The following is a 26642-nucleotide window of genomic DNA, read 5'->3' as shown; positions in this document are numbered from 1 at the left end:
CAGCCCCCTTCTTCGGTACTCAAGGCTAGCTGGAAATGGAGCATACTGACTTGAGCTCAAATTACATGATAGCTGTTAGTTTATCTCATTTGCCATTTAAAACCTTATTAATTTCTTAGGTAACTTGTTTAAAGTCACAGACTGGCAAATGGCAGAGCCGGAATTCCTACTTTAAACCTTCTGACTTCAAATACTGTCTTTGAGCCTAGCTTCACTCACCTTCTTTATTTGAGATGAGGATAATAATGGTGCCTTCCTCATAGGTTTGATACAAGAATTAACACATATGTGAAGTTAGCACCTATATATGTTAGCATAGCACCTGTCACATAATAGGTACTTAATAAATCTTAACTGCTATGATTAATGGTATTAATAATCACCTCTATATTACACAACAGTGAGAAAGAATATTTAAAAGTGAACCCAACATTTAAGTTGATCTATTCCCCCCACCCATATAAAACTCCAGGTTCAGTCTTAAGAAGTTACAACTGAACTCCTTCAGGAGGGCTGATTACAGCCATCAGCAAGTGGCAATGACTCTAGTCCTGCTCCCTGTCACATTTTTTTTTCTCTTAGATGCTTAATTTTCATGGAGAAATATATACACAGGCCTATGTGATCATACTTGCAGTATGGCAATGTACTGGGGCAAGACATTTGAGGCAAATGTGGCAGTAACTGTGGTGGACACAACCCTTGTAGAATGGGGGTAGATGCAAAAGAACAGAATAAAAGTAATACTGCCTACTTTCTCCATTCAAATTACTTCATTTAATCCCCCCATGGACCCTATTGTGCAGAAAGTTTTCTATGTTGTACCTAAGAAAACAAAAGCCCAGGGGAAACAAGTGACTTGCTTGACTACACAAATGGATAAAACAGGCCTTTGCCACACCCCTCCCCCTCCCCCTCCCCACACTCTACCTCTATCTCCCATCACATTCTACATCAACCCACATACAGCTCTGCTGGACTCCTGTACCCAAGGGTAGAAAAACTGGATAACTGAAGATTCTCCATTTGAAAAAAAAAAAAAAAAAAAAAAAGTTCAGGCAACTATTTGTCTTGATCTGGGAGTTTAAGACAATGATTTCTAATTAGATTTCATAGTTTGTAATAACGTTCCAATCATGATTTTTTTTATCTCAACAATTTTTGTTTGTTCTGCCTCTGAGGAGTCTGCAGGCCTCTGGGAATGTAACTGAACTTCTTTGCCTCATTGTCCCACAGTTTGGGGAGCAGCACCTTCAAAAACATGCAGTGCAGGCACACGAGCTTGAGGGAGAAGGGCCCCCGGTAGGCTATTCGGGGTCCCGCCTACATGTTCAATGCGAAGGGCACTTGCCTGACGCCTGAGGAAGAGCGCTTCCTAGACTCAGGCGAGTATGGCAACATTACAGTGGTCAGGAAACTGCTGGAGGAGTCCAAGACCCTCAATTTCAACTGCATGGACTACATGGGACAGAATGCGCTGTAGCTGGCCGTGGGCAACGAGCACCTGGAGATCACGGAGTTGCTGCTCATGAAAGAGAACTTGGCGTGGGTGCGGGCCGCATTGCTGCCGGCCATCAGCAAGGGCTACGTGCACATTGTGGAGGCCATTCTCAACCACCCGGCCTTCGCACAGTGCCAGCGCCTGACACTTAGCCCGAGGAACAGAAGCTGCAGGACGACGACTTCTATGCCTATGATGAGGATGGCACATGCTTTTCTCACGACATCACGCCCATCATCCTGGCGGCCCACTGCCAGGAGTACGAAATCCTGCACATCCTGCTGTTCAAGGGCACCCGCATCAAGCGGTCCCACGACTACTTCTGCAAGTGCATCTAGTGCACCAAGAAGCAGCGGAAAGACTCCTTCAGTCACTCGCGCTCCTGCATGAATGCCTACAAAGGACTGGCAAGCGCTGCCTATTTGTCACTGTCTAGCGAAGACCCCGTCCTCACCGCACTGGAGCTAAGCAACGAATTAGCCAGACTAGCCAACAATGAGACTGAATTCAAGGTAACTCTCCCACTCTTGAGGGCAGATTACCCAGTGGGCTCTTTTACATGTGCCCAGTATCAAAATGGGTTGTCTTCTGGTCTGAGAAAGGGTGAAAGCCTCAGGCTTTTGTCATTCAGGCTCACAGAGAGGAAGGGTTACACATCTCACCTGGATCAGATGTAGAACTGAGGGAAAAGCAGCCCACTAGGTGAAATATTTAAAAAAAAAACATAAATGTAAATAAAAGGTGACTTTGCACAAATCAATATGGTAAAAAACAAGGAATTTGTGGTGCTGGGGCAGACACCTCAGCCCTATCCATGGTCACTTAGGAATGTCTAGGATACCAAGGTTATTTCCTGGTCTGGTCTTAGACTTCATGATTGTTTCATCTGCATGGTTTTGATTTGTCTCATTCACATCTCTATCCCATGCTGAACTGTGCTAATCTTAGGTTCAGTCTCAGCCCAATGTTAAAAGACACAGGATCGTCTTTCTTAAACCTCACCAGCTATTGCTATTTTCTTGTCAATGGGATGAGATGGCATCACATGAAAAAGCAAATAAAATTGTACAGTTGCTTGTCATTCCAGTAAATGGTCTAGGGCAAAGCCCTACAATTTAGCCACTCTGAGAGCACCTTACCTATCAGGCCAAAGGATGGATACTCATTTCCAAAGTCCATTATTTAAGAGTGGTCCTGTGCTTTTACTGTCAACTGACACTCCCCTGAAAGAGAAGACTAGGACAAAATGTAAGAAACTCTTTTGACATGATGTTTCATAAAAGTAACAACACTTAGTGGGCATTTACTATATGCCATGCACTAACTGCCTTACTTATTGATCTTGGTTAACAATAACCAGTATGCTGCGGGTACTACTACTATCCCCATTTTGTATGAGAGCACAGAAGTAGACAGAAAGCACACAGTAAATAAGTAATGAAACCATTGTTCTAGTCTAGGCATCCAGAGCTGATTCAGTCACTCCAGCAAACCTGTGCCAGAGGTCTTGTTCATACATTGAGCTTCTCAAAATTTTATTGGCCTTTACCTGAATGATGAAGGGATTCCTCACTCCAGGTGTGGCTGGAAGAGTAGTAACTACAATTGGGCTCATTATTTCCCCTTTTGGCTATGGAACACACAAAAAGGCATCACATGGGGGCTGGCCATCAAACTGAGAAAAGATGTCATTTGCAAGTAAAAATTTCATTATCCAAAAGTAAGGCAATGCAAGAGCTATACCTTCATAGAATACAATTAGGTGACCAAGGATGTGTACCATTTCATAGCAAGGAAGGCTCTCCTGGGACATGTTGTTCATGGAGATCTCAAAGGATGGAATGAGATCAGGTCTTACTGAGCAGTAGGAGGTGGACCCAGGGGGAAAGAAGTATCTGGTGGCATTTGGATGAGCAAATGAAGATGAGGCCCAACAAAGCCCAGAGCAGGGAGGAGATAGATGAGGAACTCCATGTGACCAAAATACCGACTTCTTGCTGGGGCACCCAAGAGGAATGCTGAAGAGATGAAGTGGGGGGCAGATCTCAGAGGGCTCTTCATGTAAGGCTGAGCACTCTGAATGTTATTCTGTAGGAGGAAATGAAAAGCCACTAAAAGTTGATGATTCAGGTACTAAGTAGTGAAAACTAGAGTTTTGGAAATTTATTAACCTAAGACGAAATGGAGGATTTGGACTGGGACTGGGTGGGGCACTAAGACTAAAGATAGGAGCAATTCAGGAATGCATACATAAAGCCAGAAAGAAAAGGCTTGTCCCACCAGCTAGGGATAGATAAACTAGGCCAAGAGAAGGTAGCATGGCACCACAGATTGTGAATAGATAAAACACCCTATAATTAAGCTCATTTTATTTCATCTAATTCCTTAACATTATTCATGGCCTCATCTAGAAAACATGGTGGCTATTGATGCCGAGATTACCCAAAGAAACTCCAAAGAAATATAGCTATTGTCTCTTCTTTTCTCACACCAAGGGCAATGATGTCCCAAGCAAGGCTACTGGAACTTTTCTTATTCCCCAGCCTTCAGACCAATCCTAAACAGGCTCTAAAAAAGAAACAGCTAAGCCAATTACTTCAGATATTTCTGGCCAAGAAGGAAAAAAAAACAAGCAAAAAATGTGCTTTGGATTAGATTATCTGGATAATTGCACAATTCTCTACTTATCTCACATCTGGGAGCATGCCACCCTAAATAAAACAATGCTACACTAACATTTGTAAACACATCTGAGCCATTTGTTTCATTTACTAAAACCCAAAGTCTGGCATATTTTAGTGTACATAATATCTAAAACTGGAAGTTTGTTGAAATAATTTTCTATGATTTCAAAAGTAAATTATGGAAATTGTGAACAATTAAGAACACTACTAACATGATGGCAAATCCTTTCTATAATGCAGTCATTTACTCAGAATAAGAACTAGCATAAATACATTTGCTGGCTGTTAACATCCACCTAGTAACGTTTGTTTGAAATAATGTCTTTCAGATTGTTGACAAATGGTGCATTATAAATTAACATAACAGTTCCTTTAGAATTTTATTACTTATTCAACTATCCTTGTTTGTTCATTCCTGACATTATAAATCTTCTTAGAGAGCAGTTTAGCAGGAAAGAAGTCAAACTGTCATGAAAGAATAAAGAACCAGTGAATGTGTTATAATTGCACTCTTGATGAGTCTGTTCTGCTTTCTAGGGACTACATGTGGCTGCTTGTTGTCACATATTATGGAGATGATCTAGTGTCATCAATTATGTAAAATACTATCAGAGTTTCATTGGAAATATGTTACACGTCATCCTCCATATCTTCTAAAATGCTCACTCTGGAGTGACATGTCCTGACTAGTACATATCATCCAGGATAAGCTTGAATTTGGGGAGTCATTTTAACTTACTACCAGAATAGAGGCTAGTCATTCACAACCAGTGCAGCCAATGTCAAGGTCTCCAGTAAATTGTGTCTGGAATCAGATGCCTACTAGAAAGCCATATTTTTTGGTGGGGAAATTGTGTAGTTGTTCAAGGATTGCATATGTCTCTCTTATATTCTTGGGTCTAGAAAGATATTAAAATTCAACTGGTCAGTGGAGTATCCCAGTGCCTTAAATATACCCAGTAAATTAGTAAGCATTCCAGAAATACGTGATGAAAGGAATGAAATAAATCCTAAAAGAATAATCATTCCAGCTGCTGAAGCAAATTATTACTTTTATCTATGGCTCAAACTTAATACATTTATGGATTTCATAGTAGTATTTGATGAACATGGTGAAATGGGAAAGTTCTAAAGAAGACTACAGCTGGTAGCCAGGGATAAAACCTTCACATTCAATGACTGAAGACTAATCATATGTTGCATGTCTTCTTTGTCTTACCTAAAATAGGGTTTGAGAGCACTGCCCAAAACTGACATTTTGATTGATTGGTTTATCTATGCACTAGGAGCCAGAGAAAGGGAAGATTGGTGTGATCTGGACTATTCAGGGTGCTTTACCCTGGTGGAATGGGCTCTCTCTGTGTAGAAGCATCTGGGTTAGCAAGAAAAAATAAAGAATATGTCTATCTCGGTTGGGTTGTAACTCCTGCCACGAAGAATATAGAGGCCTCTGTATCTTTCCTGAATTAGTCTGCTTGGTTTTCTTTGCTGATCATTCTCTTATAAAATTGCTCAAGGTACCCCTTTATTTTGTTGATATCTTCCTAGATGCATTCCTAGGCGATTTGTCTATATGTGTTGCTCATCTGTGGAAATGATGTTTCAAAATGATTAGAAGTCAGTATTTCTTCCATTTTAGAGTAGGTGACAGCAGTGCCCTAGGGGCAGGGCAGGGGATGAGGAAGAAAAGGGTGACAAGGGAATACTGCAGGGCTTAGGAAAGAAAGGAGGATGGGATGGAGGGGTCCCTCTTGCTCCCTTAAATTTTGCTTCAATTTGAAAGCATCTACTTTCACCAAGTCAGAGAACTGTGGAAGCCCAACAAACAGTGCAGCTCAGTTATTTAACGTTTGCCCATTCTGAAGGCTAGAAAAGCTGCTGCTGAGGAAGATCTTCCTGTTGACACAAGAGCAGCATGGAGACTTGTGCTTCAGTCACAGCAATTTATTCTGACAGACCTCAGAGAGGAATCAAGAAAGCTAATGTTGTGACTGATTCTCCTTAAGTGTTAATGACCTTTGTCATTCCTGGTGGAATGGGCTCTCTCTGTGTTTTTCAATGGATAGTTAACCACGGATATTATGAAAAATAGATAATGAATTATATATTGATGTTGTGCTGTCATTTTAAGACCCATAAAAACCCTCCAGGCCTGAAATACCACAAATTAAAAATGCAAATAATGATAAATCAGGCCAATTTGCCACCTGCTATGATTTTAGTGAGATCCCATTGTGGACGGTGAATATGTTGAGATGACAGTTTGTAATCTGCTTGCAATCTTATCAAGACAGAAAAGGGAAGAGCTGGAGAGAAAGAGGAGTGACTTTGAATTTTGGTGCTGAGTGCTCAGAGTACACTTGAACTCTGGCCATCTGGGGCTAGGAAGACAAAAAGCTGAGTGAAGGTCCAGCCTAGGCTGGAAGCAGTCCCCAAAATTGAGTAAGTCTTATGCCCCACCCTCCAGTGTTTGTACTAGTTTCTCATATGGTTCGAATACTTTCAGGATTTTTAAATATTATAGACTAACACCCTAGGAAAATATATTTCCTTGAAGTTTGAAAGTTTTGCTGGTAGTATAAAAAAATGCCTGCTTAGCATGCAGGAAATGATTTGAAAATCATTTCTTTTTCCACTGGGGAAATATTTTTCAAGCTGTGAAGGTGCAAGTGTGTGGTGTATGTGTGTATAAGAGAATCTGGCAGAAAAGCCCTCAAAGCACTCACTTATGTATCATCCCTGATACACTAAGGAATCTGACTAGGCCACTCTAGGCCTGTGCTTGAACATCTAATGATGCACAATGACCAGAGAAGAGAATGACCACAGAAGGCAGGTGATGAGTGGAAGGGCCTGGCCCTCACTAAGCACATGCAATGAGGTGTGCTCTATTGTTGGTCAACCTGGGGCTATGGTCACAGGCCCCTGTACTTGAGAAGACTGGCTTATTTCATGAAAAGGGATAAAGGTGACTCTGCCCAAGGTAGCTTTGTCTTTCTATTTCATTGCCTAAGTATCTGGAGGAGCACTTTTGATAGAGCATTCATTAATGAGTCATAACAGGAAAATTAGCTAATTAATGTGTTCTTTAGTGACAGTTTTTTGAGATCACAAATAATGCCTAAAATTAGAATGCTCTTCTAGCTTTCTGCCAAGAGTATCAGCCTCTGAAATACAGGGAGACAGTGAAAATTGTGTTAGAGGTATTCAGGTGAGATGAAGGAAGCTATTAAACTAAAACATAGGTAGAGTCAGGCTCCAGTAATCACACAGTGTAGTCATGCTTTATTTCCTGGACACAGAAGAGTGGAGAGCAAAAGCTTGGCCCTGGAGCCAGTCAGACCTGGGTTTCATCTCCTACAAATCATGTAATTTTGGACAACTACTTGAAGTTAATTGTCGTATTTCAAAAATGAAGGATGGGAGGGAAGGACTATATACTTCAATCATAACTTCTTCAAAATGGATTGCTTCTTCCCCCACCCAAACATTTTCTCTTACCCTAATCTGCTCATCCCAGGGACACCATGATTTACTAAAACTTTGTGTACTTCATCCCACTTAACTTCAAGAAAGTGCTGGCACAAATGTGGTGCTCAGTAAATAAATAAGTTGGTAAATTTATGAATAATAGCCTCTGTGTGTTGGTAAGGATTAAATGAGATCAAGAATATATCTGTGAAGAGAACTAGACACATAATAAGCATTATTAATTTTTCACTAGAGAGCTCAGTGGCAATTCCTTTCCCAAAGCCCACTGAATTGTAAGCACTGCAACTTTTTTTTTTTTTTTACCATTAATACAGCTTACATTTCAGCACCTCCTCTATTCATAGGGTCTTTTTGATTTTGGCTAAGCTTCCTATCCCCTCAGCAGAGCTTTTCAGAAAAAGAAAAGATCTAGGTTGTACGTGTGAGCTCTGTGGTTAAAAATAGGCCAAGGGAGATGTTCTCCAATTGGAAAAATGCAGACCACTAAAACCAAATAAACTAAGAATGCTGCTCAAATATTACTGTGAAAAGAAGTGATGTGTGCTAGAAAGATAGAAAAGCAAAAGAGAGGGGGAGGAAATGGGCAGGCAGAGCTCCTGACAAATGCAAACAGAGATTTTAAAAAATATCTGTGGAAAAGATTCATCACCACACACTAAAAAAGGGGGAAAATCATTTCCTACACAAGTGAAAATATCTGTCTGAATTATCAGAGATACAGAGAAAAATGGAGATGGTTCTTCAAGAAAATTAGCCAATAAATAGTAGCACAAATTAAATCAAAAGAAAACACAAGGATTATTTCTCTGAAAGAGAAAAATCACAATGCTATATAAATTAATCAGAATGGGGGTAGCATTAATCAAGTATGCTGCACATATCATTGGCATGGAGGCATGCGTTTTAATTAGCAATAAATTCACACTCAGATTAAATGGGGAGATACATGTCAGGATGTTGGGAGAGGGGAAGAGTCTATAGACTCACAGAGTATCAGAACCAGATGAACCCTAGATATAGAGCTGTCTGAAACCCAAGCGCTCATGCCATAAATTCTTTTTTTTTTTTTTTTGGTACCCAGTATTGAACCCAGGGTGCTTAACCATCAAACAATTTATTTTTTATTTAAAGACAGGGTCTCACTAAGTTTATTAAGACCTTGCTAAGTTGCAGAGGCTGGTTTTGAATTTATAATCTTCCTGCCTCAGCCTCCCCAGCCACTGGGATTACAGGCAAGAGCTATCGTGCCCAGCCATGACAGATTCATTTTAAGCCTCTAGCCTAAGCAAGCCTCTGGGTTAGGTGCTCAAATAAATAATGAAGGTAAATTTCCCACCATCAAGGAGCTCATTGTCTAATGGAGGAAACAGACATTCTTCATACAACCACAAAAATAAACACAGCAATACAAATTATACACTATAAACCATAAAATTATAATCTCTATAGTTTTCAGAGAGTTGAGTCAGTGATGCAGATGTGTGTGTGTGTGTATGTGTGCATGTGCATGCACGTGTGTGTGTGTGTGTGTGTGTATGTGTGTGTGTATGTGTGTTTACATGCTCATATTTGAAGATTTTCAAAGAAGGCAATATTTTACTGAAACCCAAGGGCATAAAAGAGTAAAACAGACGTCAAGGAATGGAAAACAGGGTTCTGGGCAAAGAAAAGTTACATGAAATAACACACTGCTGAGAGGGAAAAGGAGGCTCATTCAGAAAATTGCAGGTTACATGGTATGGATTCATTGCAGGGAATCAAAGGAAAAATAAGCAGGTGATAGGGATGCTGACCAGGACCTCAGACAGGGCTTTACCTTTAGTGACCATGTAAAAAGCTGGACTTCATTGTAAGGTGAATCTGGAGAGCCATTGGAAGCTTTCAGCAGGTGAAAAAGTGACTCACATCTACAGTTTGAAAGATACAATCTGCCTACTGTAGAAAATGGATTAGAGAGAAAAAGAAAGGAAGAAGTTAAAGATTTCTGAGGAAGATGAGATCATCCCTGAATGAGGGTGAATGGCATGAGTTTCCAGAAGGACTAGCACATCTCAATCAGTGGGTGAATCATCACAGATGGACCCACAGCACAGTTAGAGGATGTGATTGCCTCCTAGACATTTTTGTTGTTATGAGCTTCCCAAGGCCCTGCTTCTCTCATCTCTGGTATCTATTGGGGCTACACAGGGGTGCACCAGGCAGTGGAGAAACACATGAAAAGGAAACAGAATATACCAGGGCTTTAACTTCTCCTCTAATTCAGAAGCCCAATGGAATAGGAAGAGGGCAAGAGAGTAAGGTAGATCCCAATCTGCCACCCTGACCTTTGAAGGAAAAAGTTGTTGACTTCCAGACTTGGCCAAATTATTCTCTGCAAAGCATTGGCAGCACAGAGATATTGGGAGGTGGAATCAAAAGTGATAATCCCAGTATTGAAAGGATCCCACTGATTTTTAATCTTTGCACTGCATGTTCCAGACTCTGAATACATCTTTGTCCCATTTTAATTTTTCATTCAAGTGAGAGAAATTGTTGAGTCATATCTATAATTTGTGTTAAACTGGAGTTCATTTTAGAATAAATATAAGCATGGAGTAGACCTTTTCTTCCTCCTCCTTTCCCCTTGAGGTTTTTGGTGTTTTGACAGACTACAAGGAGACAGAATATGGGCAAGGTTTTCTGAGCACCCAAAATCCCAGTTTAGTCAGGGTGGGTGTATTGGTTTTCTAGTGCTACCATAACAAATTATTAAAAATTTGGTGATGTAACACAAGAGAACTTTATTGTATTACAGTATTTAAGGTGAGACATTAGCAGGGCCATGCTGTCTCCAAAGGTTCTCAGGGAGAAACCATCCTTTCCTCTTCCTAGTTTCTGGCAGTTGCCACTAATATTATCTCATCAACACATCCCTCCAGTCTGTGCCTCTGTCAGCATGTGGTGGTTTTCCTGGATATTTCTATGTCTCTTCTCATAAGGGTGGCAGTCATTTTGGACTAAGGGGCCACCCTGCTCTAGTAGGACTCCATCATAACTAATTATACCTGTAACTACCCCATTATCAAATAAGATCACCTTCTGAATTTCTACTAAGGATAGGCCTTAGAGTAGGGGACACTATTGAGCAATACACTGGGAGAAGTACCAGGTTCACATGAATTAGAGAAGGCTGAGACCAGGAAACAAGGCAAATATTCAAAGGAAAGGAAGAGAAAAAGTCATAAATCAGTTATTCTGGATAACCAAAGTCAGTCCTACACTAGGAGGTCAGTCTGAAAGAAAAGGGTAAGGCTGCTGGTACCACTCATTGACAGAGACACAAGCACAGCCAAGGATGCTATACTACAACTCCATACAAGTGAGTGGGGGTGGGAGTGCTGGGGGAAGGAGGCAGGGTGGATAAAATGTGGGAAGGTAGGGACAGAAGCAATGGAAGGAAACTTGGTATTGAGGGCATTGGTCCTTTCAAGTATGAGGAAGGCATTTTCTTTTTTTCTAAATATTTTTTTAGTTGTTGATAGACCTTTGTTTTATTTATTTATATGTGGTGCTGAGAATTGAACCCAGTGCTTCACATGTGCTAGGCAAGCGCTCTACCACTGAGCTAGCCCCAGCCTGAGGAAGGCATTTTCAAGTGTTGGATTTTGGGGTAATAAAAATAAAATACTACTAATTCTAGAATTTTTAGAAAATATAAACTGTCAGAGGGGACAAAGAAGTGAGCACTAATTCCAGCACCTAAGAATATTACGTGTTTTGGATTGTTCTGCATAGAGTTTCTCCTATCCCAGGTGCAAAATTTGAATTATTACTGTGAATCAGATGATGGAATATTACCACAATATTTTTGTTACCCTTCATAATTTCTCTCCATTCCCATTCTCTCATACTAAAAGAGTCAAACATTGCAATGTATTTATATATTTAAGAATGTTGATATGTATCATTCATTCAAGGAACATATCTGATGCCTCTACAGTACTCTCAAATTCTAGATACTGTGAATACCTCAAGATCATTAAAAACCACATCATTTCTGCCCTCTTGAAGTTTATATTTTATTGCAGGTTACAGAAAAATAACTGTTGATTGGGTATGTTTGTGTGTTTATAAATTACATACAAGGGTATTATGGCATAAAAAGTTGTTCTTTCTTATTCTCTGTCACCCAGTGCCTTTTCCCCTGTTGTCTCTGTGTTGCTGTGGGTAAAAATGGTTCATTTCTTCTGTCTACCATCTAGTCTTTCATCCTCTGCACAGTCTTAAACTTATTCCTTCCCACAGGGATAGCATATATTGCTTCTAACTTCTTCTTGTCCCTACATTGCTTCTAACTTCTTATTACCACAAATGATGCTGCAAAGCCATCATTGTACCCTCTTACAATCTCATTAAGGTACTCCAGATTCAGGAAGGAACATCCATGTTTAACTTCACCAAATACACTGCTGCCCAGAAGGCCTGCCCTGGTTACACTCTCTTGGGGCTGCAGTTTGCCACATGATGCCAGCACTGAGTACTATTCTGCTTTCCATTGTCTGCCAGTTTGAGCAATGTGAAGTCACTTGATTTACATTTCTCTAATCATTAATGAAGCTGAGTACTTCCTAGACTGTTTAGTCATGTGAATTTCTCCTTACCATGAATTGCCTTTTTCCCATCTTTCCTTCACTCACTTTAAAAAATTCTTTATTTGTTCTTTTTAGTTATACATGATTGTAGAATGTATTTTGACACATCATACATGCATGGAGTATAATTTTCTATTTTTGTGGTTGTACATGATGTGGAGTTACGTTGGTCATGTATTCGTATATGAACATATGAAAGATATGTTCTATTCATTTTACCATCTTTCCCATTCCTACCCCCACTCTCCCTGTCTAATCTGGTGAACCTCCCCCCTCTCACCCCCTCACCCCCACCTATTGTGAGACAATATTAACATATGAGAGAAAACATATGGACTTTGGCTTTTTGGAATTGGCTTATTTCATTTAGCATGATAGTTTCCAGTTCCATCCATTTACTGGTAAAAATCATAATTTCATTCTTCTTTATGAGTGAGTAATATGTGTATATGTACCACATTTTCTTTAACCATTTATCTGTTGAAAAGCACCTAAGTTGGTTCAATAGCTTGCTTATTGTGAATTGAGCTGCTATAAACATTGGTATAGCTACATCATTATATTTTGCTGATTTTACGTTCTTCGATATAAATCTAAGAGTGGGTCATCCATCAACAAGTGAATTCACTTTCTTCTCAGCAGCACATGGATCCTTCTGTAAAATAGATCATATATTATGCCACAAAGCAACTCTTAGCAAATACAAAAAAAAGTAGAGATATTACCCCACATTCTATCATATCATAATGAAATGAAATTAGAAATCAAAGATAAATAAAAAATAAAAGCTACCCCAACACCTGGAGACTAAATAATATGTTATTAAAAGAACAATGTGGTGCAGTAGACATTAAGGAGGATATTAAAAAAATTCTTAGAGGTAAATCAGAACATTGATACAACATACCAAAATCTCTGGGACACTATGAAGGCAGTACTAAGAGTAAAGTTCATTGCATGGAGTTCATTTCTTAAGAGAAGAAAAAGAAAAAGTCAACAAATAAATGATCTAACATTACATCTCAAAGTCCTAGAAAAATGGAACAAATCAAAACCAAAAGCAGTATAAAACAGGAAATAATTAAAATCAAAGCTTAAATCAATGAAATAGAAACAATTTAAAAAACTGACAAAACAAATTTTGGTTCTTTGAAAAAATAAATAAAATTGATAAATGCTTAGCCATGTTAATGAAGAGAAGAAGAGAGAAAACTCAGTTTACTGACATCCATGGTGAAAAAGGAAATATCATAACGGACACTACAAAAATACTGAAGGTAATTAGAAATTATTTTGAAAATTTGCACTCCAATAAAATAGAAAATATCAAAGGCATCAACAAATTTCTAGAGTCATATTAATTGCCTAAACTAAATCAGGAGGATATATACAAGTTACAAAATTCAGTTTCAAGCATTGAAATACAAGATGCCATCAGAAGCCTATCAACTAAGAAAAGCCCAAGACCTGATGGATACACAGCTGAATTCTATAAGACCTTCAAATACTCCTCAAATTATTCCATAAAATAAAAAAAGAGGGAACACTTTCAAACTCATTCTATGAGGCCAATATCATCCGGATTCCAAAGTCACACAAAGACACATCAAAGAAAGAAAACTTCAGAACAATATTTCTAATGAACACAGATGCAAAACTTCTCAATAAAATTCTGGCAAATAGAATACAAAAAACATATCAAAGAGATCTTGCTCCACAATCAAGTAGGATTCATCCCAGGGATGCAAGGTTGGTTCTACATATGGAAATCAATAAATGTAATTCATCACATCAATAGACTTAAAGATAAGAATCATATTATCATCTCAATAGATGCAGAAAAAGCATTCAACAAAATACAGCACAGCTTTATGTTCAAAACACTAGAAAAACTAGGGATAAGAGGAACATATCTCAACATTGTAAAGCCCCAGGCCAACATCATTCTAAATGGAAAAAAATTGAAGGCATTCCCTCTAAAAACTGGAACAAGACAGGGATGCCCACTTTCACCACTTCTATTCAACATAGTTTTTGAAACTCTGGCCAGAGTAATTAGACAAAAGAAATTAAAGGGATATGTATAGGGAAAGAAGAATTTAAATTAGCACTATTTGCTGACCATACAATTCTATACCTAGATGACCCAAAAAGCTCCACCAGAAAACTTCTAGTACTAGTAAATGAATTCAGCAAAGTAGCAGGATATAAAATCAACACCCATAAATCAAAGACATTTCTGTACATCAGTGACAGATTCTCTAGAAGAGAAACTAGGAAAACTACCCCATTTACAATAGCCTCAAAAAAATTAAATACTTGGGAATCAATGAAGAGGTGAAAAACCTCTACAATGAAAAATACAGAAAGCTAAAGAGAGAAATTAAAGACCTTAAAAGATGGAAAGGTCTACCTTATTCTTGGATAGGCAGAATAAATATTGTCAGAATTAATATTGTCAAAATGACCATACTACCAAAAGTACTATACAGATTTAATGCAATTCGAATCAAAATCTTAATGATATTCCTCATAGGAATAGAAAAAGTTGCTAGACCAATGGTACAGAGTAGAGGACACAGAGATGAACCCACATAAACACTGTTATCTCATATTAGACAAACATATATTGGAGAAAATATAGCCTATTCAACAAATGGTGCTGGGAAAACTGGATATCCATATGTAGCAAAATGAAGTTAAACTCCTATCTCACCAACTCAACTCAAAGTGGATCGAGGACCTAGGAATTAGACCAGGGACCCTATGCCTAATAGAAGAAAAAAAAGGCCCAAATCTTTATCATGTCAAATTAGGCCCTGACTTTTTTAACAAGACTCCTATAGTGCAAGAAATAAAATCAAGAATCAATAAATGGGATAAATCCAAACTAAAAAGCTGCTTCTCAGCAAAAGAAACAATCAGTGAGTTTAATAGAGAGCCTACAGAATGGGAGCAAATTTTTTCCAACACACATCAGAAAGAACACTAATATCTAGGATATATAAAGAACTCAAAAATCTTAACATCAAAAAAAAAAACCCAAATAATCCAATTAATAAATGGCCAATGAACTGAACAGACAATTCTCAGAAGATGATATATAATCAATTAACAAATATATGAAAAAATGTTCAACATCTCTAGTAGTTAGAGAAATGCAAATCAAAAATACTCTAAGATGTTAACTCACTCCAGTCAGAATGACAGCTATTAAGAGTATAAACAACAATAAGTGTTGGCAAGGATGTGGGAAAAAAAGGCACACTCATATATTACTGGTAGGACTATAAATCGGTGCCATCAATATTGAAAGCAAAATGGAGATTCCTTGGAAAACTGGGAATGGAACCACCATTTGACTCTGCTATCGCACTCCTCAGTTTATATCTAAAGGACATAAAAATAGCCTACTACAGAGACACAGCCACATCAATGTTTATTGCAGCACAATTTACAATAGATTGTGGAACCAATCTAGCTGCCCTTCAGTAGATGAATGGATAAAGAAAATATGGCATATATACACAATAGAATATTATTCAACATTAAAAGATAATAAAATCATGGCATTTGCAGGTTAATGGATGGAGTTGGAGAATATCATGCTAAGTGAAGTAAGCAAATCCCAAAAAACTAAAGGCTGAATGTTTTCTCTGATTAGTGGATGCAGATCTATGATGGGGGTGGGGCATGAGAATAATGCAGGAACATTGGACTGAGCACTGGAGGGTGAGAAGGGATTATGGATGTAGGAAAATGATGGAGTGAGATGGACATCATTACCCTAGGTACACATATGATTGCACGAATTGTGTGTCCCTACATCATGTACAGAATTGAAATGTTGTGCTCCATTTGTGTACAATGAATTGAAATGCATTCTGCTGTCATGCTCAACTAAGTATAACAAATGAAAAAAATATTAAACAAATAAATAACATTTAAAATAAATAAATAAATAAACAAACCTAGGTGTGGGATAACTGAATCAAATGGTGTTTCCAAGTTTTCTGAGGAATCTCTATACTGCTTTCCAGAGTGGTTGCACCAATTTGCAATATACCCACCAGCAATATACGAGTGTAGTTTTTTTTCCTCATATTCTCACCAACATTTATTATTACTTAAATTCTTGATAATTTCCATTCTGACAGAAATGAGATGAAACCTCAGTGTAATTTTAAATTGCATTTCTAATTGATAATTAAATCTAATTGCTAGTGGTGTTGAACAGTTTTTCAAATATTTGTTAACCAATCATTTATCTTCTTCTAAGAAGTGTCTGTCCAGTTCCTTTGCCCATTTATTAATTGGGTTATTTGGGTTTTATTGTTAAGTTTTTGAGTTTTTTATATATGCTGGAGATTAATGCTGTATCTGAGCTCCATGTGGCAAAGATTTTCTACCATTCTATAAGCTCTCTTTTCACATTCTTTATTGTTTCCTTTGCTATAAAGAAGATTTTTAGTTTGATACCATCCCATTTATTGATTCCTGATTTGACTTCTTATGACTTTTTATGCTTAGGTTCAATGGAGAATGGAAAGTATGACTGAACAAGAATATGATCTAATAGTAATAGTAAGGCCTGTCTAAATTCTTTGTGGCCTCTTCTGTGTACCATTCCTTCCCTTGAATATAAGGGATGACTCCTCTAGCATGAGGGTCTGTGATGTAATTTTAAGGGGTGGGTTAGAAGTCTTGTTAAAGAATTTGGTTCCTAAGCCAACATGATGGAGATCTGAGCCTACTGTTTCTTCTAGGAGGAGCAGGATCTCTGGTCTAATGCCGAGGTCCTTGATCCACTTTGAGTTTAGTTTTGTGCAGGGCCCTTTACCACTCTTCAACATTATTTCTGTCTTGCAGTATTTTTTTTCTTGGAAATATAGGGGATTGAACTGAGGGGTGCTCCACTGAGCTACCTCACCAATTCTTTTTATTTTGTCACAGGGTTTCACTAAGTGGCCTAGGCTGACCTTGAACTTGAGATCCTCCTACTCAGCCCATGGGGTAACTGGGATTACGGATATACACCATCACACCCAGCTTGTCTTGGGGTATTCAAATTTTTCTTGCAAGAGTTCCTTGTATATTCTACATAATATTTCCTGGCCTATTTCAGACATTACAAATATCTTCTTATAGTCTGTCACTTATCTGTATTGGAGTAAAAAGAGTGTCATGTCTTCTTAACCTATCACAAGGGTCACAGCTGACATTCCTGTAACATAAGACAGGTAAATAAAAGAAAAGCATGACAAATTTATTTAACAGAGTTTCACAAGTCATAGGATTCTTACTAAATGTAGACTCAAAGACCTGGGAGAACCATTCTATTTTTATGCTTAGGTTCATTGGAGAATGGAAAGTATGACTGAACAAGAATAATATCTAATAGTAATAGTAAGGTCTTTCTAGATTATCTGTGACCTCTTTTGTGTACCATTCCTTCCCCTTAATATAAGGTAGGACCCCTCTGACATGAGGGTCTATGACATGATTTTAGGGGGTGGGTTAGGGCAGGAAATTACTTGATGGCCAGCTCTCACACAGAGAGAGGGGAAGGTCTGATGTCGTTCTTGCCTCTGAGGTCCTCCCAATCTCTTTTACTTCAAAGTCTTTTGGGATAGTGTCTTTTGAGCCCTAACTTCTGATAAACATCTTGCATCATTTCTTGAACAGAAACCCTTATCTTTTTGTAATGTTTGTTTTTTTAAAAAAATAGTTTTAGTTGTAGATGAACATAATGCCTTTATTTTATTTATTTATTTTTATGTGGTGCTGAGGATCAAACCCAGTGCCTCACAGGTGCTAGGCAAGCTCAGCTCCAGAAGCCCTTAGTTTTGAAATTTTTTATGTGTTTAGTTTTGCTGAAACATTCTTCCCCGCCCAAAGTCATAAAGACATATATTTTTTCCTTTCTTTTCTTTTCATAGATTTACCATTCATTTAAGTCTTTAGTCAAATTGGAATTTCCTTTTGTTTACAGAGCAAGTTTTTAACAAGGTTTTCTGTTCCACATAGTTTCCCAGCATCATCTATTAAATAATCCAAATTTTCTCCACTCATCTGCAAAGTCTCCTTCATTAAAGACCAATTCCCAAATGCACAAGTTTCTGTTTCTGGGATTCCTATTCCATTCCAGTATTCAGTATAAGTATTACTCCTACAGTTTCATTTCTAGATTCTTTTATAACCTTAACCAAGTAGGAAGAATCAGGGCTTTTTTTTTCCTTCTGTGAATAGATTTGTTTGTCTTTTACAATTATGGCAAGACAATATAGACAATTTGGAATCCTACTTTTCTCACTGAATATTTTAACTTTGGCATTTCCCCTGTGTTATGTCAACACTTGATAAATACCAGTTCCTGTCAAATTTTAACATTGTAATCAATAAAGCTTTGTGGTAACTTCCTACCCTAGGACATTTCTGTCTCAGGCTAGGGTGAGGATGGGCCCCAGGTGCTAAAGCAGAGACAAATCTATTCGGGGAAGGATATTCTTTAAGAGGATCAGGGAAGGGAACTTAGTTAAGAAGAATGAAGGGGGATACCAATAAAAGGGACTACTAATTTGCCAATCAAAGCACAGATATCTTTAATTCACAAATAATTTTTAATATTTTTGTGATTTATATTTATATGTAATAGTAGGTTTCATTGTGATATATTTGTTATGGTTTAGATATTATGTGTCCCCAAAAGCTCATGTGTGAGACAATGCAAAAAAGTTTAGAGGTGAAATGATTGGGTTATGAGAGCCTTAACCTAATCAGTACATTAATCCCCTGATAGGGATTTACTTGGTGCTAACTTTTGGCAGGTAGGGTGTGGCTGCAAGAGGTGAGTCATTAGGGATATGCTTTTGTGGTATATATTTTGTCTCTGGTGAGCAAGAGCTGTTTCCTGATTTCCATGTCCTGAGCTGCTTTCCTCCACAATACTCTTCTTCTATGATGTTCTGCCTCACCTTGAGCCCCTAGAATTGGAGACAACTTTCTTTGGAATGAGACTTCTGAAATCATGAGCTTCAAAATAAACTGTTCCTCCTCTAAAGTTGTTCTTGTCAGGTCTTTTGATCACAGCAGTGACAAAGCTAAATAAAACAATATTCCTACCTGCACATGGCAAAATTTGGTCTATTTCATTTCCCAGTACCTCCCCTTCACTTTCACAACTCTCTTCCCCTAGTCCCCATGTTCTACTCTGTTGGTCTCCATTCTATTTTTATGCAATCATTTTTTCCCCTTTTCCCTCTAACTTTCATATATGGGAAAAAATATGACCCTTGACTTTCTGAGTCAGGCTTATTTCACTTATCACATTCTCAGTTCCATCCATTTTTCTGCAAATTATATGATTGTATTCTTCATAATTGAGCAAAACTCCATTGTGTATTTTTCTTTATCCATATTTTTTATCCACTTATTTCTTGATGGATACTGTTTTAGCTAGTTTCTTTGTGGCTGTGATCAAAATACCTGACAAGAATAATTTTAATGTGGAAAAGTTTAGTTTGTAGCTCACAGTTTCAGAGATCTCAGTCCATAGACAGATGGTTCCATTTCTTTGGGCATGAGGTAAGACAAAACATCATGGCACAAGTGTGTGGCAAAGGAAAGCAACTGGAAATATGTCACCCAAGAAGGAGAGAGAGAGAAAGGGAGAAAGATCATGTGAGCTCTGTTCAACAAGGACAACATATAAAACCCAAAGGCATGCACCCAAGGAGCCACCTCCCCTAGTCACACGCTACCATTCTACAATTACCAACAAGTGTCTCCCTATTAGGGGATTAATAGACTGATGAATTCAAACCTTTTGTAATCCAATCATTTCATCTCTAAACTTTCTTGTACTGTCTCATACACAAGTGTTTGGGGGACACCTAATATCTAAACCATCTTGATTTGTTCCATAAATTGGCTATTGTGAACTGTGCTGCTATAAACATGAATATGCATATATCACTATAGGATGTTGGCTTACTTCTTCTAGATAAATACTAAGGAGTGGTATAACTGGGATACGGAACCTCCATTCTAATGTCTATGGTGGTTGTACAATCTCAACAGTGTATAATAATTTCTTTTTTCCACTTCCTTGCAAGCATTTATTAATATTTGTATTCTTAATGATTGCCATTCTAATTGGAGAGGATAAAATTTCAGTGCAGTTTTGATTTACGTTTCCTTGATTGCTAAAGATGTTGAACATGTTTTCATATATTTGTTGGCCATTTACATTTCCTCCTTCAAGAAATGTCTCTTTAGTTCATTTGCCCATTTATTGATAAGATTGTCTTAATTTATTTTTTTGGTGGTAAGTTTTTCAAGCTCTTTATGTATTCAGGATATTAATCCTCTGTCAGAAGAGTAGCTGGCAAATATTTTCTCCCGTTCCGTAGGTTCTTCCTTCACCCTGTTTTCTTTGCTGTGGAGAAGCTTTTTAATTTGATGCCATTACATTTGTTAACTCTTCATTTTATTTCTTGAGTTGGAGGAGTCTTATTGAGAAATACAATGCCTAAAACTGTTGAAATGTTGACCTGATAATTTTCTTCTAATACACTCAGCGTTTCTGTTCTAATTCCGATGTCTTTGAGTTGATTTTTGTTATGTGTGAGATATGGGAATCTAGTTTCATTCTTCATATGGATGTCCAGTTTTTCCCAGCAAAACTTGTTAAAAAGAAAAAGCTGTCTTTTCTCCAGCATATTTTTTTGGCACAATGTCAAGAATCAGAAGACTTTACATATGTGGGTTCGTATACATCCTCTATCCTAATTAATCATGGTCTACATTTTGTTTTTATGCCAATATCACGTTGTTTTTCTCACTGTAGCTCTGTAGTATAATTACAAAATCACATATATGAGGTTATGAGGGGAAAGGGCGGGGAAGGGAAAGAACTGAACAACAACAGATGAGGTAGAGAGGGAAGATGGGAGGGGAGGGGAGGGGGGATAGTAGGGGATAGGAAAGGCAGCAGAATACAACAGTCACTAATATGGCATTATGTAAACATTGTGAATGTGTAACTGATGTGATTCTGCAATTTGTATCTGGGGTAAAAATGGAAGTTCATAACTCACTTGAATCAAATGTATGAAAAATAAAAAAAATAAAATAAAACAAAATAAAATAAAATAAAAAAGAAAATTCTGTATTGTGATGCCTCCAGCTATTTTTGCTCAGGATTGTTTTGACTATTTGATCATTTAATCTTCCAAATAAATTTTAGGATTAGTTTATCCAATTCTGTGAATGTCACTGGTGCTTTGATAGGTATTAAGTTGAATCTGTTTATCAGCTTTGATAATATGGCCATTTTAATAATATTAATTCTGCATATCTAAGAACATGGGAGGTCTTTCCTTCTAATATTTTATTCAATTTCTTTCTTTAGTGTTCTATAATTTTCATTATTATTATTTTTAAATCTTAAATTTTAAAAATATTTTTTAAAATTTTAAAAATATTTTTAGTTGTAGATGAACACAATACCTTTTTTATTTATTTTTATGTAGTGTTGAGGATTGAACCCAGCACCTAACACATGCTAGGTAATCATTCTACCACTGAACTACAACCACAGCCCAATTATATAAAAAAAATCAAAAAACATCTTTATTAGATTTATTTTCAGGTATTTTTTTTGGGGGGGACTATTATGAATAAAATTATTTTCATTATGTTTAGGAAATTTCTTTTCATCCACAAATATTAAACAGGAAGTCAAAAGCATTATTCAGTTCATTTTTAACATTTTTTTCAGGCTTTAGATTATTTTAGTGTTTGGTATTTGTGCAGTACCAGTAATAAGTCATAGTTCTTTTCTTTGCCCATCAGCCCATGAGTTATAATAAGCTCCTGAATGCCACTGCCGCCTCTAGATCCAAGGTATAGTACTATTTAATGCCAATCAAGAAAAGTGAGATAACTGCAAGTAACTGAAAAGTGAAAAAAATCTCCATCACTCAGATGTAACAAGCCAGAAATCTCTCCTGAGATTGATGAACTAAGTGTATCTCTCTTTACCATTTACAAGCTATGTGATTGATATATACCATAGATGTCACAGATTAAAACACAGTGTAGCAATAAATAACTCTGAAATAAAGTCTTCTAATATCCTGGCACAGACTTTCTTTCAAAATATACACTGCCTGAGCAACAGAAGGTCATACACTTTTCTATCAGCACCAAATAAAATGTATCAGGTGGTGTGGTACCATATACACTCTTTTCTTGACCCCTAAAGGCCAAGAATTGTAGATAAGTAGGGGTACATGCTCAGGTAACAGTTGAGGTCATGTTGTATAAGATATAGAAAATCAAGAAAATTTAGATTGTAAATATTACTAAAATTACTGGAATAAAACAATTATTAAAGCTAAATTTTTCTAAGTACTATCAGTTCTCAAACAGAAATGGGCTACCCAAATTCTTGGTAGCATGATCATTTTTCATATTATTGTGATTTCTCCATCTCTCATACCTATATCATGGAATTAATAATAATAGCCTGCTTTTCTTGACTTCACATAAATATTACTAGTTATTGATTGACAAAAGCTTTAAAAATTCAGAAGGGACACATTGAAATGCTAAGCACTTCATCTCTTTTCTCTTCCCCCTGCCCCTCCTCATATATTCATATTCTCTCTCTCTCTCTCTCTCTCTCTCTCTCTCTCTCTCTCTCTCTCTCCCCCTCTCTCTCTCCCCTCCTCCTTTCTCTCTCCCTCTCTATCTCCAGTATCATTACTCAGAATGCAATTGCTTGGAGGTCAGTGTTCATGTTTTAATTCTTAGGAGCAGTAGCCTGCAGCTGCCAACATTCTGCATGATGTGAATTAATGTTCTTTACTGTTGAGTTAACAGCTTCTCCTACACACACATTCTTTGAAAACAGTACTTTGAGCCCTTTTCCATCTCACTTAGGACTGCTGGACAAAAAGTCTTTCTGATGACAATTTCTCTTCTCTGGTAATTATTTTGTTTATACTCTAAAGAATCTACCCAGTATTTTCCCAAAGGACATCAGAAACTTCATATTTTATGCACTTAAAACATATTTTAACATAAAAATGAAAATTGAGCTTGAAAAAGTTGGCAAGAAGAGGAAAAAAATATTTAAATTAGGCTGAAAAAAAAATCAGGAGCCAGAATTTATTACTCTAAATAGATTCTCCTCTAAGATTGCAAATTTAGAAATCAGAGATGAAGCATAGTGTTTGGATCTGTTTTTAACCCAAATATTTTATGCAAATATTTGAGGAGCAATTGCATGTTGGTCCTATTAAGGAGATTACTTGAGGAAAGCAAATAGCTTGCAGCCTTATGATCAGACTCTCCTCAGGACATGGCATATGTCTCAAGTTATATAGCATCAGAAAGGAAGATCCTTTGGGACAATACTAGGATATGTCCTTGAAGTTTCCAAAAGCAGAGAAATGGAATAAAAAGACCTTGAGTCAGGAGATTCAGGCTCTGCCATGAACTTCCGTGTGAGGTTGGCTGAATCATTTCACTGCTCTGCAGCACATCTTCCTCATTCATAAAGCCAAGTGCATGGATTAAATAATCCCTTAACTCCTTACTTCTTTCGCTTTTTCTTCAACTCCAGCAGAACATTTCCATAACAACATCTAAATTGAAATTTAGAAACAGATTATCATTCCTGTTTTACAGATGAGGAAACAGAATAAGAATGGTTAGAATAGTATTATCAAGGTAGTCTTACCTCTGCATGCCTAACCTTGTGCTAGGTCCTAGGAATACCAAGTATGAATGAACTCCAGGCCCCAACCCCAAAGAAAGGGAGAGACTGGACTGTAACAAGACCATCACTATAGGGTAACATGAGCAAACTGCTAGGAGAAAAGAAAAGAGTGCAACAAGCTACGTGGCAATATGAGAGAAGCCTTCTCAGAAGAGATAATAGTTTGAAGTGATTCTTGAAGGATGAAAAGTGGCATCCTTCTGTTTGATGAATGAGAGAGAGAGAAAGAAAGGCATAAAGGTAGAAGAATGAGTATGTACAAAGGCATGAATAGGCTTAGTAATTATGGAGGATAGGTGCTACTGAAGGGAAGTTGTGTTACAGGAAGGAACTTGATGTTAATAATGTGTGATAATAAAAGGCCCAAATTTGCTCTTGTAGCTTTTGAATCAAGGGAGTGGTGTTTTAGCATCTGGATAGCAAAAGGAACTCTAGTTAGTAAGTGGCCCAATTAGTAGGCTAGTACAAATGTCTGGACAATAAATGGTGAGAATTTGACATAATAGTGTGAGTATGATGTTTAGATGTCAAACAAAAAAAAGATAATTTGGATAAGAATACATACATCTTGGCAAGTAACTGGCAGAGATACCATAAACCCAGAATTTCTAGCTCCAGAGGCTGAGTATATAGGGACTCTTTCCTTAAACAGGAAACAGAAGATCTGGTTTTGGTGTTAGATGGAATATCCATTTGTTTTGCTTGGAGCATGCAGGACTTACAAGTGTAGATGAGCATTTTCCAGTTGAATACACAAGTTTGATCTTTAAAATACAGTCTGGAGGGGATGGTTTTGTGGCTCAGTGGTAGAGTGCTCGCCTAGCATGCAGGAGGCACTGGGTTCAATCCTCAACAACACATAAATGTAAAATAAAGATATTTGTCCACATAAAGCTTAAGAATAAATATTTTAAAAATAGTTTTAAAATATACAGTCTGGATTTGGAGGTAAAAGCCTAGGAATAAGCACATAAGTGACCACTAACACTGTGAAAATAAATTAAATCATGTCAAAGCCTCAGTCTCTGAGTTTACACAATAGTTATAAGAACTACTTCCAAGTGTTATCCAGTCTTTCATTAAATAAATCAGTTCAAAGCAAAAATATGAAATCTCATTTTCCTAATTAGATTAAAACTTTTTTAAAAGCAATCCTTACTCATTTTTCACCTCTGCCTTCTCTAGGACTTTTAGAAAGTCACTGCAAACATCTAAGCATAACATAATGGCTGTTAGCAGCCAGCTTTGGTTTCAAGATCATAGTTTTGAGCCAAGTTATACTGCTTTATTGCACCCAGGTCAATTTCCTTCTAGCCACATACCAACATTTACTTGCTCCTCAGCTTGTGATATGCCCTCAGTTTGGCTATCTCTACCTCTCACACTGGGTAAGTGAATCTTTAGGATTCAGCAATGGCTTTATTTCTTCCAGGGCAACTTCCCAGACACAGACATGGCTGAGAACCTGTCTTTGATACTGACGTCTGAAAGAACGGAGCCAAGCTGTGTCCCTTTTATCAGTCAGTAATTGCCACACTAATATTATGTAACAGACCACCTCAAAACTCAGTTGTCTATGAAATTAACATTTATTTTTATAATTGAAATTCTAGTGTTAGTAAAGGAGGCTGTATTAAGTTTTATTCTGGAGCCCAGTAGATAGTGGATATCTACCTAGGACACATTCTCCTGGCAGCAGTCAGCTCTCAAGGGGACAACAGAAAATCCATGATGTTTCTTAGGCCAAGAACCCACACACCGTCATTTCCACCCACATTTCATTTGCCTAAGCAAGTCTTATGACCAAAGCCAACATCAATGTAGATCCTTCTCATGCAGACAGAGAGGAAGGAGGGAAAAATTTGCCAAACAATTATCTAGCCTATACTACTGCTCATTTCAATGGTAACTCTATCTTACTAGTTGTTCAAGCACAAAACCTCTGATTCATCCTTGTTTCTTTCTTTCTTTTTTTTTTTTATACTTCATATGCGGTCCATCAACAAATCCTCTTTACTCTTTAAAAGACATTTAGAATGGTACACTCCTCATCTCCTTGATTATTTACTTTTCACTTCTCAGATACAAGCCACCATCTTCTCTCCTCTGGATAATTGCAACAGCCCTAGAATTGGTCCTTCTGGTCTAGTCTTGCCTCTATAATTTATTCCATCCCAGCAGCCAGAGTGATCCTCTCTCAGAACATAAATCAGATCATGTAAGCTTCACTTCCTGAAACTTCTAATGACACTCCCATCTAACCAGAGGAAAAACTGGTCCTGACAAGTACCTATTAGGGTGTGGGCCATCTGATCCCTGCTGCTCTCCTGGCTTCATCTCTTCCTTTTCTCCTCTGGCCCTCTTTGCCCCAGTCACCAGCCCCCCAGCTATTTCTAATGAACTCCTAAAGCTCTCCCTCTTCTCCCTTTACACTCTTCTCCCTCTGTGACTGTGACACTGCCTAGAACATCTCATAAATCTGTTTTACTACCTTCCTTACCTCCTTCAACTCTTTATTCAAAATCCCCTTGAGGGCCAGGTGCCAG

The 26642-nt window shown here is 37.6% G+C and overlaps 1 pseudogene; it reads left to right on the top strand.

Annotated features, from left to right (window-relative positions):
* Positions 1-638: 638 nt before the first annotated feature.
* LOC143390181 (short transient receptor potential channel 7-like) overlaps positions 639-26642 on the top strand; it is a 63806-nt pseudogene continuing 37802 nt past the window's right edge.

Source organism: Callospermophilus lateralis, unplaced genomic scaffold (assembly GCF_048772815.1).
Source record: "Callospermophilus lateralis isolate mCalLat2 unplaced genomic scaffold, mCalLat2.hap1 Scaffold_300, whole genome shotgun sequence".
NCBI classification, from domain to species: domain Eukaryota; kingdom Metazoa; phylum Chordata; class Mammalia; order Rodentia; family Sciuridae; genus Callospermophilus; species Callospermophilus lateralis.
Note: the sequence above shows the minus strand (reverse complement) of the source record. Positions and strands in the feature narration are given on the sequence as shown.